Source organism: Camelus bactrianus, chromosome 22 (genome assembly GCF_048773025.1).
Source record: "Camelus bactrianus isolate YW-2024 breed Bactrian camel chromosome 22, ASM4877302v1, whole genome shotgun sequence".
Classification (NCBI taxonomy): Eukaryota; Metazoa; Chordata; class Mammalia; order Artiodactyla; family Camelidae; genus Camelus; species Camelus bactrianus.
Window position 1 is genome coordinate 23,230,268 of NC_133560.1, and position 12,358 is coordinate 23,242,625.

The window sequence follows — 12,358 nt, forward strand, 5'->3', positions numbered from 1 at the left end:
ATCTCCTTTCTCACCCCAAGCCCCCGCTGGCCCACTTTGCAGCCCCCCACAGATGCTCACTGTTGTCAGAGGCACATGTCTTTTTCAGTAATGTCTTTATGCACATGAATATATTTTCTGATTTTTCTGTCCCCTCCTTTTTTTTTTCAAATAAGGTAGTAGACATTACATTCTGTTCTGCACAGATAAATCTTTTAAAAGAATAACTAGGATCATGGGGCTGCCCTGCTCAAAATTCTCCTAAGCCTTGATCTGGGCATGTTTGGCAGGACAGTCCTTCATGATCTGTGACGGGTTGTTACAGTGTGGGGTGTTATGTGCCCCTGCCCCCACATCCAAATGCCGTAAGCAACCCAGGTATTGTGACCACAGTAATTTAGCTAACATCCATCACCACACAAGTTAAAAAGTGTGTGTGCGTGTGAGGGGGAACTTTTAAGATCTACTCTCTTAGCAACTTTCAAGTATACAATATGTTATTGTTGACTCTGGTCACTGTGCTGGAGATTCCACCCCCAGGAATTATTTATCTTATAACTAGTAGTTTGTACATTTTGACTACCTTCATCCAGGGGCGAAATGGGAGTGAGGGGACATATTTTAAAATCACCACAAGACTTACAGACATAGAGAACAAATTTATGGTTACTGGAGGGGAAGGGGGGGGAGGGAAAAATTGGGCGTTCAAGATTTGCAGATACTAACTACTATATATAAAATAGATCAACAAGTTTCTACTGTACAGCACAGGGAACTATATTCAATGTCTTGTAGTAACCTATAATGAAAAAGAATGTGAAAACGAATCTATGTGTGTATATGTTTGAATGAAACACTATACTGTGCACCAGAAATTGACGCAACACTGTAAACTGACTAGACGTCAACAAAACATGCAAATAAACCCCCCCACACACCCTGTGGTATTTTTATTCTCTTCTCATATAGTCACCTAATATGTATGTATTTCCTTATTTGTGGGCTCTCTCGTCTACAGCTACAGTATAAGTTCCCCCAAAGCAGAAACTGTCCTCTTTGTTCCCCAGCACAGAACACCTGCTTAAGAACTAGGTTTTTGCTTGGGTTTCTCAGAAGCAGAGCCTGAGATAATGGTTCAAAGGCAAGTAGTTTGTCTAGGAGGTGACCCCAGGAAATGCCAGTGGGGGAGCAGGAGAGGGAAACAGCTGGCGATGGGTGTGTCATCCAATCAGTGATCACTGCGCACACGACCGAAGCTCAGTCGTGCCAGGGACCCTCTGGGAGGCAGTGGAGGTGAAGAAGGTGGCCCATTTTTCCGCCAACTCTCTCATCAGGTTGCGGGGCGCTCCTGGGGGAGGGAGATCACTCCCTGGCGCTCCCAGCCCGCCATCCTCAGGTCAGAGAAGCCTTCCAAAGCTTTGGAGAAAGCCCTCCGGCCAAGAGCTGCTGCTGTCTGCAGCAGCTGGACGGCAGCAGGAGCCTGTTGAAATGGTAAGGCCGGAGGGATATGAATGGGGCATCAATAGCTTCTGCTCCAAACTATTAGTTGAATAATTGAATAGAAATTTTTCAATCGTTTCCCGTAGCCTAAAGGACAAAACCCACACTTCTGAGCTGGCACATAAAACCACTGTGACCCAGCTTCACGTCCCGATGCTGCACCAGGGATGACAAACTCAAATATCTACAGAAGCCGCTAGGCAGGAAAGACAAAGGGCAAAGCCAGTCAAGGGTGTAGTCGCCCTGTACTTTAAAATTTTTCCCTTTTCATTTATTTATTTAATTGAAGTATAGTCAGTGTACAATGTTGTGTGAGTTTCTGGTGTACATCAAAGTGATCCCGTTAAACATACATATACATGTCCTTTTTGAGATTCGTTCCCATTATGCTTTATTATAGGCTATTGAATAGAGTCCCCCATGCTACACAGTAGGTCCTTGTTGTTTATCTATTTTATGTATAACAGTTTGTATCTGCTAATCCCAAACCCCTAATTTATCCCTCCCCACCTCCTTTCCCGTTCTGTAAAAACTTTCCCTTTTGAAATGGAGACATGTGTAAGGCTAGATCTTGCTCTACTGTAAGGAAAGTAGCAAATGCTGTGAGTAAGACAGTAAGATGGGAGTGGGACCTCGGCCGCTGTGTTGGCAGACAAGGGGGAGTGGTGGGGACGATGGAGAACCAGAGAACACATTTCCATCATGTTTTGTGAGAACGCAGGCCCAGAGTTCCCCAGCTGTGCCGATTTTTGTAAAAAAAAAAGCCAGCAATCTGGATTTTTAATTTTTGTTTGTTTGTTTTTAATGAAGGGACTTGGGATTGAACCCAGGACCTCATGCACGCTCAGCATGAGCTCTACCGCTGAGCTATGACCACCCCCAGAAATCTGGATTTTTTATACCAAACCGAAACCATTAACTATTTAGATCTTGGCAGTCAGTCCAAATAGCTCTTAAAGCACCTCTTTGGGCTGGTTTGGACCAGTTCACAGCCTCTGTAATCCACTTGAGTTACAGTTCGAAGAACCTGACATACCCTTTAAAAACTCCAAGGCTTTACACAGGCTTTTCCCTCTGCCTGGCCTGCCCACCTAATCTTATGGAAAACTCCTATTCATCCTGCAAAACCCAGAAATTACCCAAAGCCAAACTCTCCTGGAACACCTACTAGATATTTTCTTCTTTTGTTGAGCAGATTGAATTGTCTCTTCCCCCCAGCAGTCTATGAACTTTGCCGAGGCCCTCTCTGTGAGTCTTGTTCAGCTCTTTGTCCTCAGGTTTCTATTCAGGGCTGGCATGACACAGCACAAATAGAGATGGTTGACAACATGCCCTGGCCACACCCATCTTGTTATCTACAGCCAGTGGTGTCATGAGTGGTGTGTAAACTGACTCTTTTTTCTTAATTACTTTGATTCTGTTAATACCATACTCCTAATTTATCCCTTTGCACCCCCTTCCCCTTTGGTAACCATCAGTTTGTTTTCTATGTTAAACTGGCTCGTAATTAAAAATCAAAAATGCCCTGATATTGTAGCCTCTGCCAATTTCCATGATGTAAATACTCCTGCCATGGATGATTTCCAGCCAATGTGATGTCACTGAACATAGTGCTAGGAAGGGCTGAGTGCCCTAGGAGCCAGCTCCTGCACTGGCGACATCTGACCTTCCACCCCTACCTCTTGATTCAATGAGAAAATAGAAGCCCCTCCCCATCCTTTTTCCTCAAAGTGGCCATAGCCATCTTTGGTTTTTTAACTAAAAAAAAAAATCCTTTTTTTGGGGGGAGCATAACCAATATACTGCAAAGCACATGTATCATAAGCATACAGCTTGATAAATCTTAATGAAAGAAATACTCCTGTTTTACCAGCACCAGATCAAAAACAGGACATTCCCAGCCCTGAGAGATGCTACCCCATGTTCCCCTCCAGCCCCTGCGTCCTTGTCTAAGGATAACCATTATCTTGATTTTTTTAAAACATAGAGGTACTGGGGATTGAACCCCAGACCTTGTGCATGCTAAGCACATGCTCTCCCACTGAGCTATACCCTCCCCCCTTGTTATCCTGATTTCTGTCACCACAGAATAGTTTTGCCTGTTCTAAGAACTTCATACAAACGGAATCAGACAGTGTGTCTTCTTCTGTATTTTCTCCTTTTCTTCAATATTAAGTTTGTGTGATCCATCCATGTTGTTGCAGGTAGTGATGTTTACTCTTTTTCGTGGCTCTGTAATATTCCATGATCTGACTACACCACAATCAATCCATCCATTCTACTAATATGGGCATTTGGCTGGTTTCCAGTTTGGAGCTATTTATCCAGGAACAGAATTGCTTGGTCATGAAGGAGGTGACTATTCAGCTTTAGTAGATGTAATCAAACAGTTTTCTGAAGTGGTTTTATCATATACCCTCCCACTGCCAGTGTGTGGGATTCTGGTGGCAGAGCCATCAACCAAAATGTAAATCAGACCAAAGGCCTTTATGACTGTGGCTTTTCAAATAAAGTCCAAACCAACATGACATTTGGCCTCTGCTGGCCTTTTCCATCCCTGATCTCTGCCACCTTCCCTTCCTCATGGCTCTCGGACCATTTTCCATGCATGTGCCACATGTTAGCCCATCTCAAGGCTTTCCACTCATTGTCACCCCCTTGAAGGCTACGCCCTCCCTCCTTCACCCTTAGCTCCCCTTACCTCAGCTCAAACTCGATGTCTTGAACAGGTCTGTCCTGACTTCCCTCCCAATCTAAATGAGCCCCCAGGGTTATTCTCCTAGCTCCCTGTTCTTTTTCTCTGAGGCACTTATCACAATTTATTAATGACAAATTTGTGTCACTTGGGTATTTATTTCATCAGTGTCTGGTTTATCAGTCACATTCTATATCTTAACCAGGGTTGCAGGTATATAGGTGTGTATTTATTAAATGATACCTTTTAAAATATGTTGAACACATTAGAGAGCCCTGAACCCCTGTTAATCTAAGCATTTTTCAAGTGTGGATTCCACTGAATTCAGATGAATTGATTTCACTTTTCAATTATTAGGGAGATGAATTAAGAGTGCAATGAATTCATTTCAATTTTCAAATATTAATTCATTTCATTGGATCCTCAAAATAGTCTTATGAGGTAGAGGTTATTATTATCCTCTTTTCTGCATGAGGATATAGAGGTCCAGAGACAACTATCTCCTCCCCAAACCCCAGAGCCTCAGAGTCCTCCCCTGCATCCTCCACATGTGATTGGCTGATTGGCTGATGCATGATGAGAAGGGGAGGGGAGAATCTGGCAAGGATACATTAGGGTCCTGTTCTGAAAGTAGAACAATCACTTCCTCTGTATCCCATTGGCCAGAACTCAGTCATATGACCCCACCCAGCCATAAGGGAAATGTAGTCTTCCTGGGTGTATAGGAAGAGGAAACAGGTTTGCTCAGACCATGACTCTGTATTTGCCATATCTCAAGAGAGCCTACTAAGTGCCAGGTATTTTATCCATGTTATCCTGTTCAGCACTCATCAATACATAAATAATGATAAATAAGCAAATACATAATAATAAATTATTTTAAAATAAAAACTTAAATAATTAAAATTTGAAATAAATGATAATAAATAATCACATAATTTGCATGCATGGAGAGAGGATATGGGGTGTGGAGTGGGGATGGCCTATCCCTCTCCTTGGGGCCAGTCGTCCTGGGTGGTAGAGCCCACTCCCAGATGGAGCAGATTCAGCCAGCAGGGTGAAATACTAGCCCCACTTCACCTAAGCAAGCGGCAATCTGAACATTCCACCCTCCCAACTGGTTCAGGGATGGACCTGTGACCCAAGATGGGTGAGTGAGAGTCAGCCCTTAGACTTTTGCTGCAATTGTTGAGAAAGAGATGTTTTCTATCTGCTAGGATGTGAGTTAGGAACGAGGAGGACTATCTGGCCACCACCTGTAGAGAGCTTGCCTGAGAGAGAGGCTACTATGAGAAAACTGAGTGAGAGGTGGGCAGAACTGGACACCTGGTGACACAATCTGAGTGCCTGGATCCAGCCATGCTTGAAGTTATACTACTGTTGTGCTTTTCAGTTGTATGAGCCAATGTCTTTTCCTTTCTAAATTTGTTATGGCAATTAAGAGTTCTCTTATGTACAAACAAAAAATGTTCTAGATGCTGCAAAGACCTGTCCTCTGACCTCACCCAACCAGAAGGGTGATAGCCTAGTGTTTATTCCAATAGAATGACCAGCCCCACTCCCAAACCAGGTCTCCCTGACTATCTGAAAGGGAAAAGAAAAAAAACCCACTTAAGGCAATATAACAATAGTCACCATCTAATTGAACAACACGTTCAGAGCCAGGGTAGCTCCTAGGTTGGTTATTCAGTCACCCAATGACATTATCAACTCAGGTTCTTTCTGCCTTCTTCACATCTCAGCTTTGTCCTGAGGCTGACTCTCCTCATGGTCCCAAGATAGCTTCCACATCTCCAGGCATCACATGCAGAAATAACAGATTCCAGTAGAAGAAAAGACTGTCTTCAATGTGTCTTTTTTCAATAGGAAAGAACCCTTTCCTGGTTACCCCTAACCTGAAATCTGTCACATGTGGTCTTGGTTTGGGGTCCTCCAGAAGTACGCTTGGAGGTAGGAATTTGAAAGCAAGAAATTTATCAGGGAAGTAACTCCAGGAAAAACTGATGGAGAGAAGGGAAGTGAGATCAAGGGAAGGCAACTAATGCAAAGTGTAAATGAGTAGTTCCTGCCAGCAATGAGGGCTCAATCCCACTGGGGTATGCTGCAGAGACTGTGTAGGACACACACCTCAGGAATGGCGCACCCAGGTGGAGAAGGAGCTGGGGAATGTATCCTCCTGTTCCCATCCATCATAAACTGAAGGCTGCTACTGGGCTACTTCTGACCTATGCTGCCTGTAGGTCAGGAGAAAGCTCCCAGGGGGAGAGTTGCAGGTAATTAAGAATGCTGTCAGCATACATATGCCCAGAGGGCAGCAAACTCTGTAAAGTCCAGATAGTAAAGATTTTCAGCTCTTCGGATTGGACCATCTCTGTTGCAACTATTCAACTCTGCTATTGTAGTGCAAAAGCGACCATAGACAATATGTAAATCATGAGCACAGCTCCATGCCAATAAAACTGCATTGGCTGAGTGGACTCAGTGCTGAGTGGACATAGGGTGCCCATGGCTTCAGATGCTTCAGATGCCCGACCAATCATCAGTAAGGAGAAGGGAGTGCCTGATGGATCTGGACCAATCGAGGGAAGCCCTCTGAAGCACATGACGACTCGAAATGGAAGTGGATTGGCCTCCCTGCACCTTCCTAGATTGTTGTGAGTCAGGGATGGGCAAGGCCAGAAAAATACACCAACTACCCACAGTGACAAGGCCCACAGAGCAGATACCCATCTCTGGAGTTTAGTTTGGCTTTGTTTCTCTACAGACTGTTGGTGGCTGGAGCAAGATCCTGAGACCCTCTCACTCTGACCCAGACACAGCCTGTCTGTCCCGCTCAGGTGGGACCGGCCAGAGAACTTGGAGGTTCCCCAGACAGAAAAGATGTGAGGCATTGGAGTGTGGTCTTCCATCTCATTTAGTTCAGGTCTGGGACTTCCCAGGTGGAGCATTCCAGACAAGTCCTTTTTTCTCTTAAAGCACATCTTCCAATACTCTGCAGTCATTAAGCAGAGTGAGGCAGGTCTGGATGTACCAATGTGGTGAGGGTGTCCAAAGTATATAATTAGCTGGAGAAAAAGCAAGTGTGGAGCAGGGCATCTGCAACAATCCCCATTTGTGAAAGGAAAAGAGAGGCTATTCATACAGAAGCTGGCGTGTGAATATAAAACGTCTGGGTGGGTACACTGGGCAGGTCTTAGCAGGGCTATATCAGGGTGAAGGGAGCAGCACAGAGGGAGATTCAACTCAACATGCTCCCCATTCAACAGGGCTCAAATGCCTTTTCCTTTTATCATGAGCGTGTATTGCTTTTCGGAGAAAAGGTAGTCTATTCATTTTCCCACTTATACTTTGTTGCTATAGGGCTGGGACAGAGGTTAAAGTGAGAATCCCATAGATCTTGGCTGGGTTACCCCAAAGCAGACCCTGAGACAGGGATTTAGGTGCAAGAAGTTTAATCTGCCAGGTGATTCCAAGGAACACAGGTGGGAGAGAGGTGGAGTGAGGCAGGGAAGAGAAGGCAGCCAGTACAGCGTGTGTGGCTGAGCAGGTTCCCAATGTGGGCAAACAGGCATGCAGTTCCACTGGGGACCTCTGGGAGGTGGAAGAGAACACATATTTCAGAGCCATCTCACCCATGGGGGAGAGAGCTGAGGTATTTATCCTCTAAAATTGTCTCTTGTTGATGACAGTCATTTCTGGAAATGGCAGCTCCCAGCATTTTCTGCCTGCAGGTCATATATGCTTGTGTAAAAGCCTCAGGCAGAGAAACCCAGGAGGGTTTGGGCCACAGGGACATAGAAAGAGCACCTACCACAATGGCGACACCATAATAGAAAATAAGTTCACAGCTGAGCAGGTGTGATGGTTCATTTTATGCATCAACTTGACTGGGCCATGGTGCCCAGATATTTGGTCAAACATTATTTGGGATGTTTTTGTGAAGGTGTCTTTGGATGTGATTAACATTTAAATCAGTGGACTTTGCAGAAAGCAGATGACCTTCCATAATGTGGAGGCCTTAAGAGAACAAAGACTGAGTTTCCTTGAGCGAGAAGGAATTCTGCCAGCAGACTGCCTTTGAACTTGAGCTGAAACTCTTCCCTGGGTCTCCAGCCTGCTGGTCTACCCTACAGAGTTTGGACTTGCCAGCCTCCACAATTGTGTGGACCAATTTCTTAGCAATCTCTCTCTGTCTCAATATATATGTTCCTGTTGGTTCTGTTCTCGGGAGAACCCTGACTAATACAGCAGAACTTTATAAATTGTCTCTCTAGTCTGCATCAACCCATTACCCCCACTTAATGGATGAGAAAACCGAGGCCCACAGAAGGGAATGATAACTCGGGACCTTTGGAGATCCAGGACACTTTCTATCCCTAGGGAGAGTTTGACAACACTCTTTAGCTTTTATTATATTTGTTTTACACTTTGTATTTGTGCCCACTCATAGTGGGTCCAGAGAGAAGTTTCCTTTCATGAGTGAATTAGTTTCAGCTTAAGACCAAGTAAAGTCAATTTTATAAATAAAATTTTAGAAGTGTGAAGAGGCATTCCTTCTTACTCTGGGAACAGCAGTCTTTGTTCTCTTAAGGCCATCAACTGATTAGATGAGGCCCACCCACATAACAGAGGGTCATTTGCTCTCCACAGAGTCCACTGATTTAAATGTTAACCTCATTCAAAAAACACCTCCCACTTGCCGAAAAGGTCAAGGCCTTCTTGGCTGATCCATCTGCAGTTGTGGCTGCTGCTCCTGCTGCCACCACTGCAGCCCCAGCCAAGGTTGAAGCAAAGAAAGAGTCAGAGGAGTCGGACAAGGATATGGGATTTGGTCTCTTTGACTAATCACCAAAAACAACCAACACAGCCAGCTTTCTTTGTGAAACAAGGAAATAAAGGCTTAATTCTCTTTTAAAAACAACAACAACAACAAAAACACCTTCATAGAAACATCCCAAATAATGTTTGATCAAACGTCTCCACCATGGCGCCTGGGCGACTTTGAACATATCTCCATTGGTCGTGCCGGCAAAGGCTGGAACTGCAGAGAATCAGCCCCTTTTTATTTCATTCTTGGTTTTTTGTTGTTTTTTTTTTTTTTTTTTTTTTTTGGAATGTGGGATACGGGCTTTGGTGGCGGGGTGAGGAGCTTCTCCTCCTTTCACTATTCATGTTAAGCAATAAACTGTTAGAATTTTTAAATGGCTTGTTGTGTTTTCACCAGGTGAATCCATCAGGCTGTGCCTGTCGTGTGCTTGACAAGACGATGTGCAGAAGATGGAGGTGAGTGGCTGAACTTTGGGGGACACTGGGGTTCTGACCTGGGCTGCTTTGCCCTCACACCCACTCCTCCTCTCCTTCCCCATCAGTTTCTGTCCGGCTGGAAGTGGCCTGTAAACACTCTACATTTAGGCCTCCAAAACTCCCCACCACTTCCTCTCTCCATGTGCTCTCTCTTCCTTTGTCACCTGCTGGCTGGACAGAGAGGGTCCCCTGGAAGGTTCTGAGGTGCTGGAAGGAGATGGTACTGCAGTTCACAGGGAGGCTGGGTTTGCAAGTGGAGCAGAGTCACCTGCCATGTGAGTGAGAAATAAGCCTGTGGTGCATTATGCTGTCAGGACTTGGGGACTGGTTGTCACAGCCACTGGAGTGGACTTATTCTGGCTAATGCAATATTTGAACTTGTTTAATCCTCAAAACAGCCCTCTAAGGTAAGATCCATTGTTATCCCTGATCTAGAGATGAGAAACAGAGGCACAGAGAGGGTCAGCCACACACCCCAGATCACACAGGAGATGAGAAAAATAAATTTTTAACCCAGCCCACTCTGACCCACCACAGTAACCTGCCAGAAGGTGAAACTCAGCACAAAGAAATTTCTCCTTCCTGATCCCTGAGGTCTCTCGCTCTACAGTGGATTTCCTGGGAGCCCTAGACCCCAGCCTCATCTTCCTGTTGTATCAGGCAGTGTGCACATGTGCCTTGACCTGCCGCTCTTCTTCTAAAAGGAACCCACCCTCATCTGATGTGGGAGGGGCTTGGTGCAGTGCTGGGCAAAGAATAAACTCTTAATAAATGTTTGAGATTATTAACATATCATTGATGGCGGTGGGACACTGGCCAAGAGGAAATGTAACTCAGTGGTTAAGCCAGAAGAGCTAATTCAAATCCCATCTCCCCCATTTATGAGCTGTGTGACCTTGAGTAAGTTACTTAACCTCTCTGTGCTTCAGATTACTTGTCCATGAAATGTAGATAACAATGCTATCTGTTTCATAGGGTTGTTGGAAGAATTAAGATATAAAATGCTCCAACACTGCCTGCCACTGATGTTTTAGGTTTTACTATTGTTCTAACACTTTCCCCTATTTGGTCTCATCTCCCAGGTCCCCAGGCATGGCAACAGCTGGTTCTGTGACCAAGGCCTCCCCAGACTGCCTGCTACAGGCTACAGGCGAGAGTCCCCTGCCTTCCTCCTTCCTTGGCGCCCAGGTGCCTCTGCCCCCAGCCTAGGTTCCAGTGCCATCTCCTCCTCTCTCGTTTGCCCCTCAGCCCCAGGGTGACCAGAACCCCTGCCTCATGGGACAGCTTTCCAGCACTTTCCCCTTTTTAAGAGATTGACTGCAATTTCTATAATAACATCACATTAGCAAGAAATTAATGTCCTCATTAAGACAGCAATTAGGCACATTAGCACAGCAATAAAAGAGAAGCTTATGAAATAATTGCTGGTTCCAAAATGCCTTTAATTTAGTATTTTATATTGCGCCATATTACTAATTTTTTTCCCTCGGCAGAAGATAATAAGAGAAACGTTTGAATTGTAGGGAGGTTTAAAATTAAAAAAAATTTAAAGGAAAGCAATGTTGATACCTATAGACAGATGATCTTTCTTCTCCCCAAAGCCCCCATCAATTCCTGAGCCCATCCATCAGATGACTCCAGGGATGGAGATGGGCGGAGGGCCAAGCTCTGTCCTGGGACTTTTGGCCAAGACTGGAGTCCAGAGGAGGCTGAAGTTGGGCAGTCTCTGATCCCAGAAGCAGGAGGAGTGGAGCCCTGTTCCTTTCCCCTAAATAATAAATACCTATTTGTTTTATTTTTTCCCAAATTTCAGGCTCCATCTCCTGAATTCAAATTCTTTTAGCAAATGTTTCCGTGGTATCTGGTGGCTCTGTCTCTGGCAATGTGAGATTTCCAGCCTGGTGGAGAAGACAGCTGTATAAATTGGGAAATGCACTGATAGACTGGGAATAGCACTATTATGCAACTGGTAGTGAAATCATGGCTCTGGGACATGATCATCTGTGGACGGGGAAATCATTAGGGGAGAGGCAAATGAGGAACGTATTCGTGGAGGGCTCTTTTGCCCCCATCTGAGGCCCTGGGTCGACCTTAGCATCCCTAAATGTGGCACAGCTGGACAGGAAGTGGCTTCTGGTGGGAGCAGCAGAAGGTATCCTGCACCGCCAAGTGTCCTTGCGTCAAATCTAGAATCTTCTCTAGCTGTCTTTGGTTGAGTTCCTCCAGAGGCTGTCCTTGAGACAAGGATTTGCAGGCAAGTAGTTTATTTGGGAGGTGTCCAGGAGGTGCGCAGGGAAGTGAGACAGGAGAGGGCAGGAGACAGTTTCAGGTAGGGGTAAGTCCTGTGAGTAACAACAGAAGTTAAAGGGGTTGGTGAGGGATCAGAGGGCAGCATACCTGTCTGAGCGAGGAAGGGCCTCTGGGAGCACTGACCATGTGAGTAGAGCCTGAAGGAGGCCAGAGAGGGACCCACAGGAAGATCTGGGATAAGAGGGTTCCAGGCAGGGGGAGCAGCAGGTGCAAAGGCCCAGAGGTGGAAACAAGCTTGGGAAGTGTGAGGATCAGCCAGGAGGCTGATGTGGCTAAATGAAAAGAGAGGCCCCAGGATTTGAATCTGGCTCTTTCATGAGGAGGGGCAAGTTGTGCCCAACGCACATGTGTACCAGTCAGACCCCCAGTCAGTTACCTATTGCCCATTATGCGGCATAACAAACAACCCCCAAATCCAGAGGTTTAGACAATCAGCATCAATTATGGCTCCACCGTCCATGGGTCAGCTGGACCGTTCTTCTGGTCTTGGCTGGGCTCATTCATGAGTCTGTGGTCAGCTGTGGGCGCGAGAGGCATACGTGGTTTACCCATGTCGGGCTCTTCCCATGT

General features: G+C 45.5%; 1 long non-coding RNA gene across 2 annotated transcripts in view; it reads left to right on the plus strand.

Annotated features, from left to right (window-relative positions):
• Positions 1–12,358, plus strand: part of LOC105068299 (uncharacterized) — a 29,461-nt gene that overhangs the window by 1,238 nt on the left and 15,865 nt on the right. The window contains exons 2-3 of one of the 2 annotated variants that reach the window (XR_835224.3): positions 9,399–9,457; positions 10,561–11,280. This is a non-coding gene — a long non-coding RNA (uncharacterized LOC105068299). Of the gene's footprint in view, positions 1–9,398; positions 9,458–10,560; positions 11,281–12,358 lie in introns of those variants that run through there. The other variant, XR_835223.3, reaches the window with a different exon arrangement.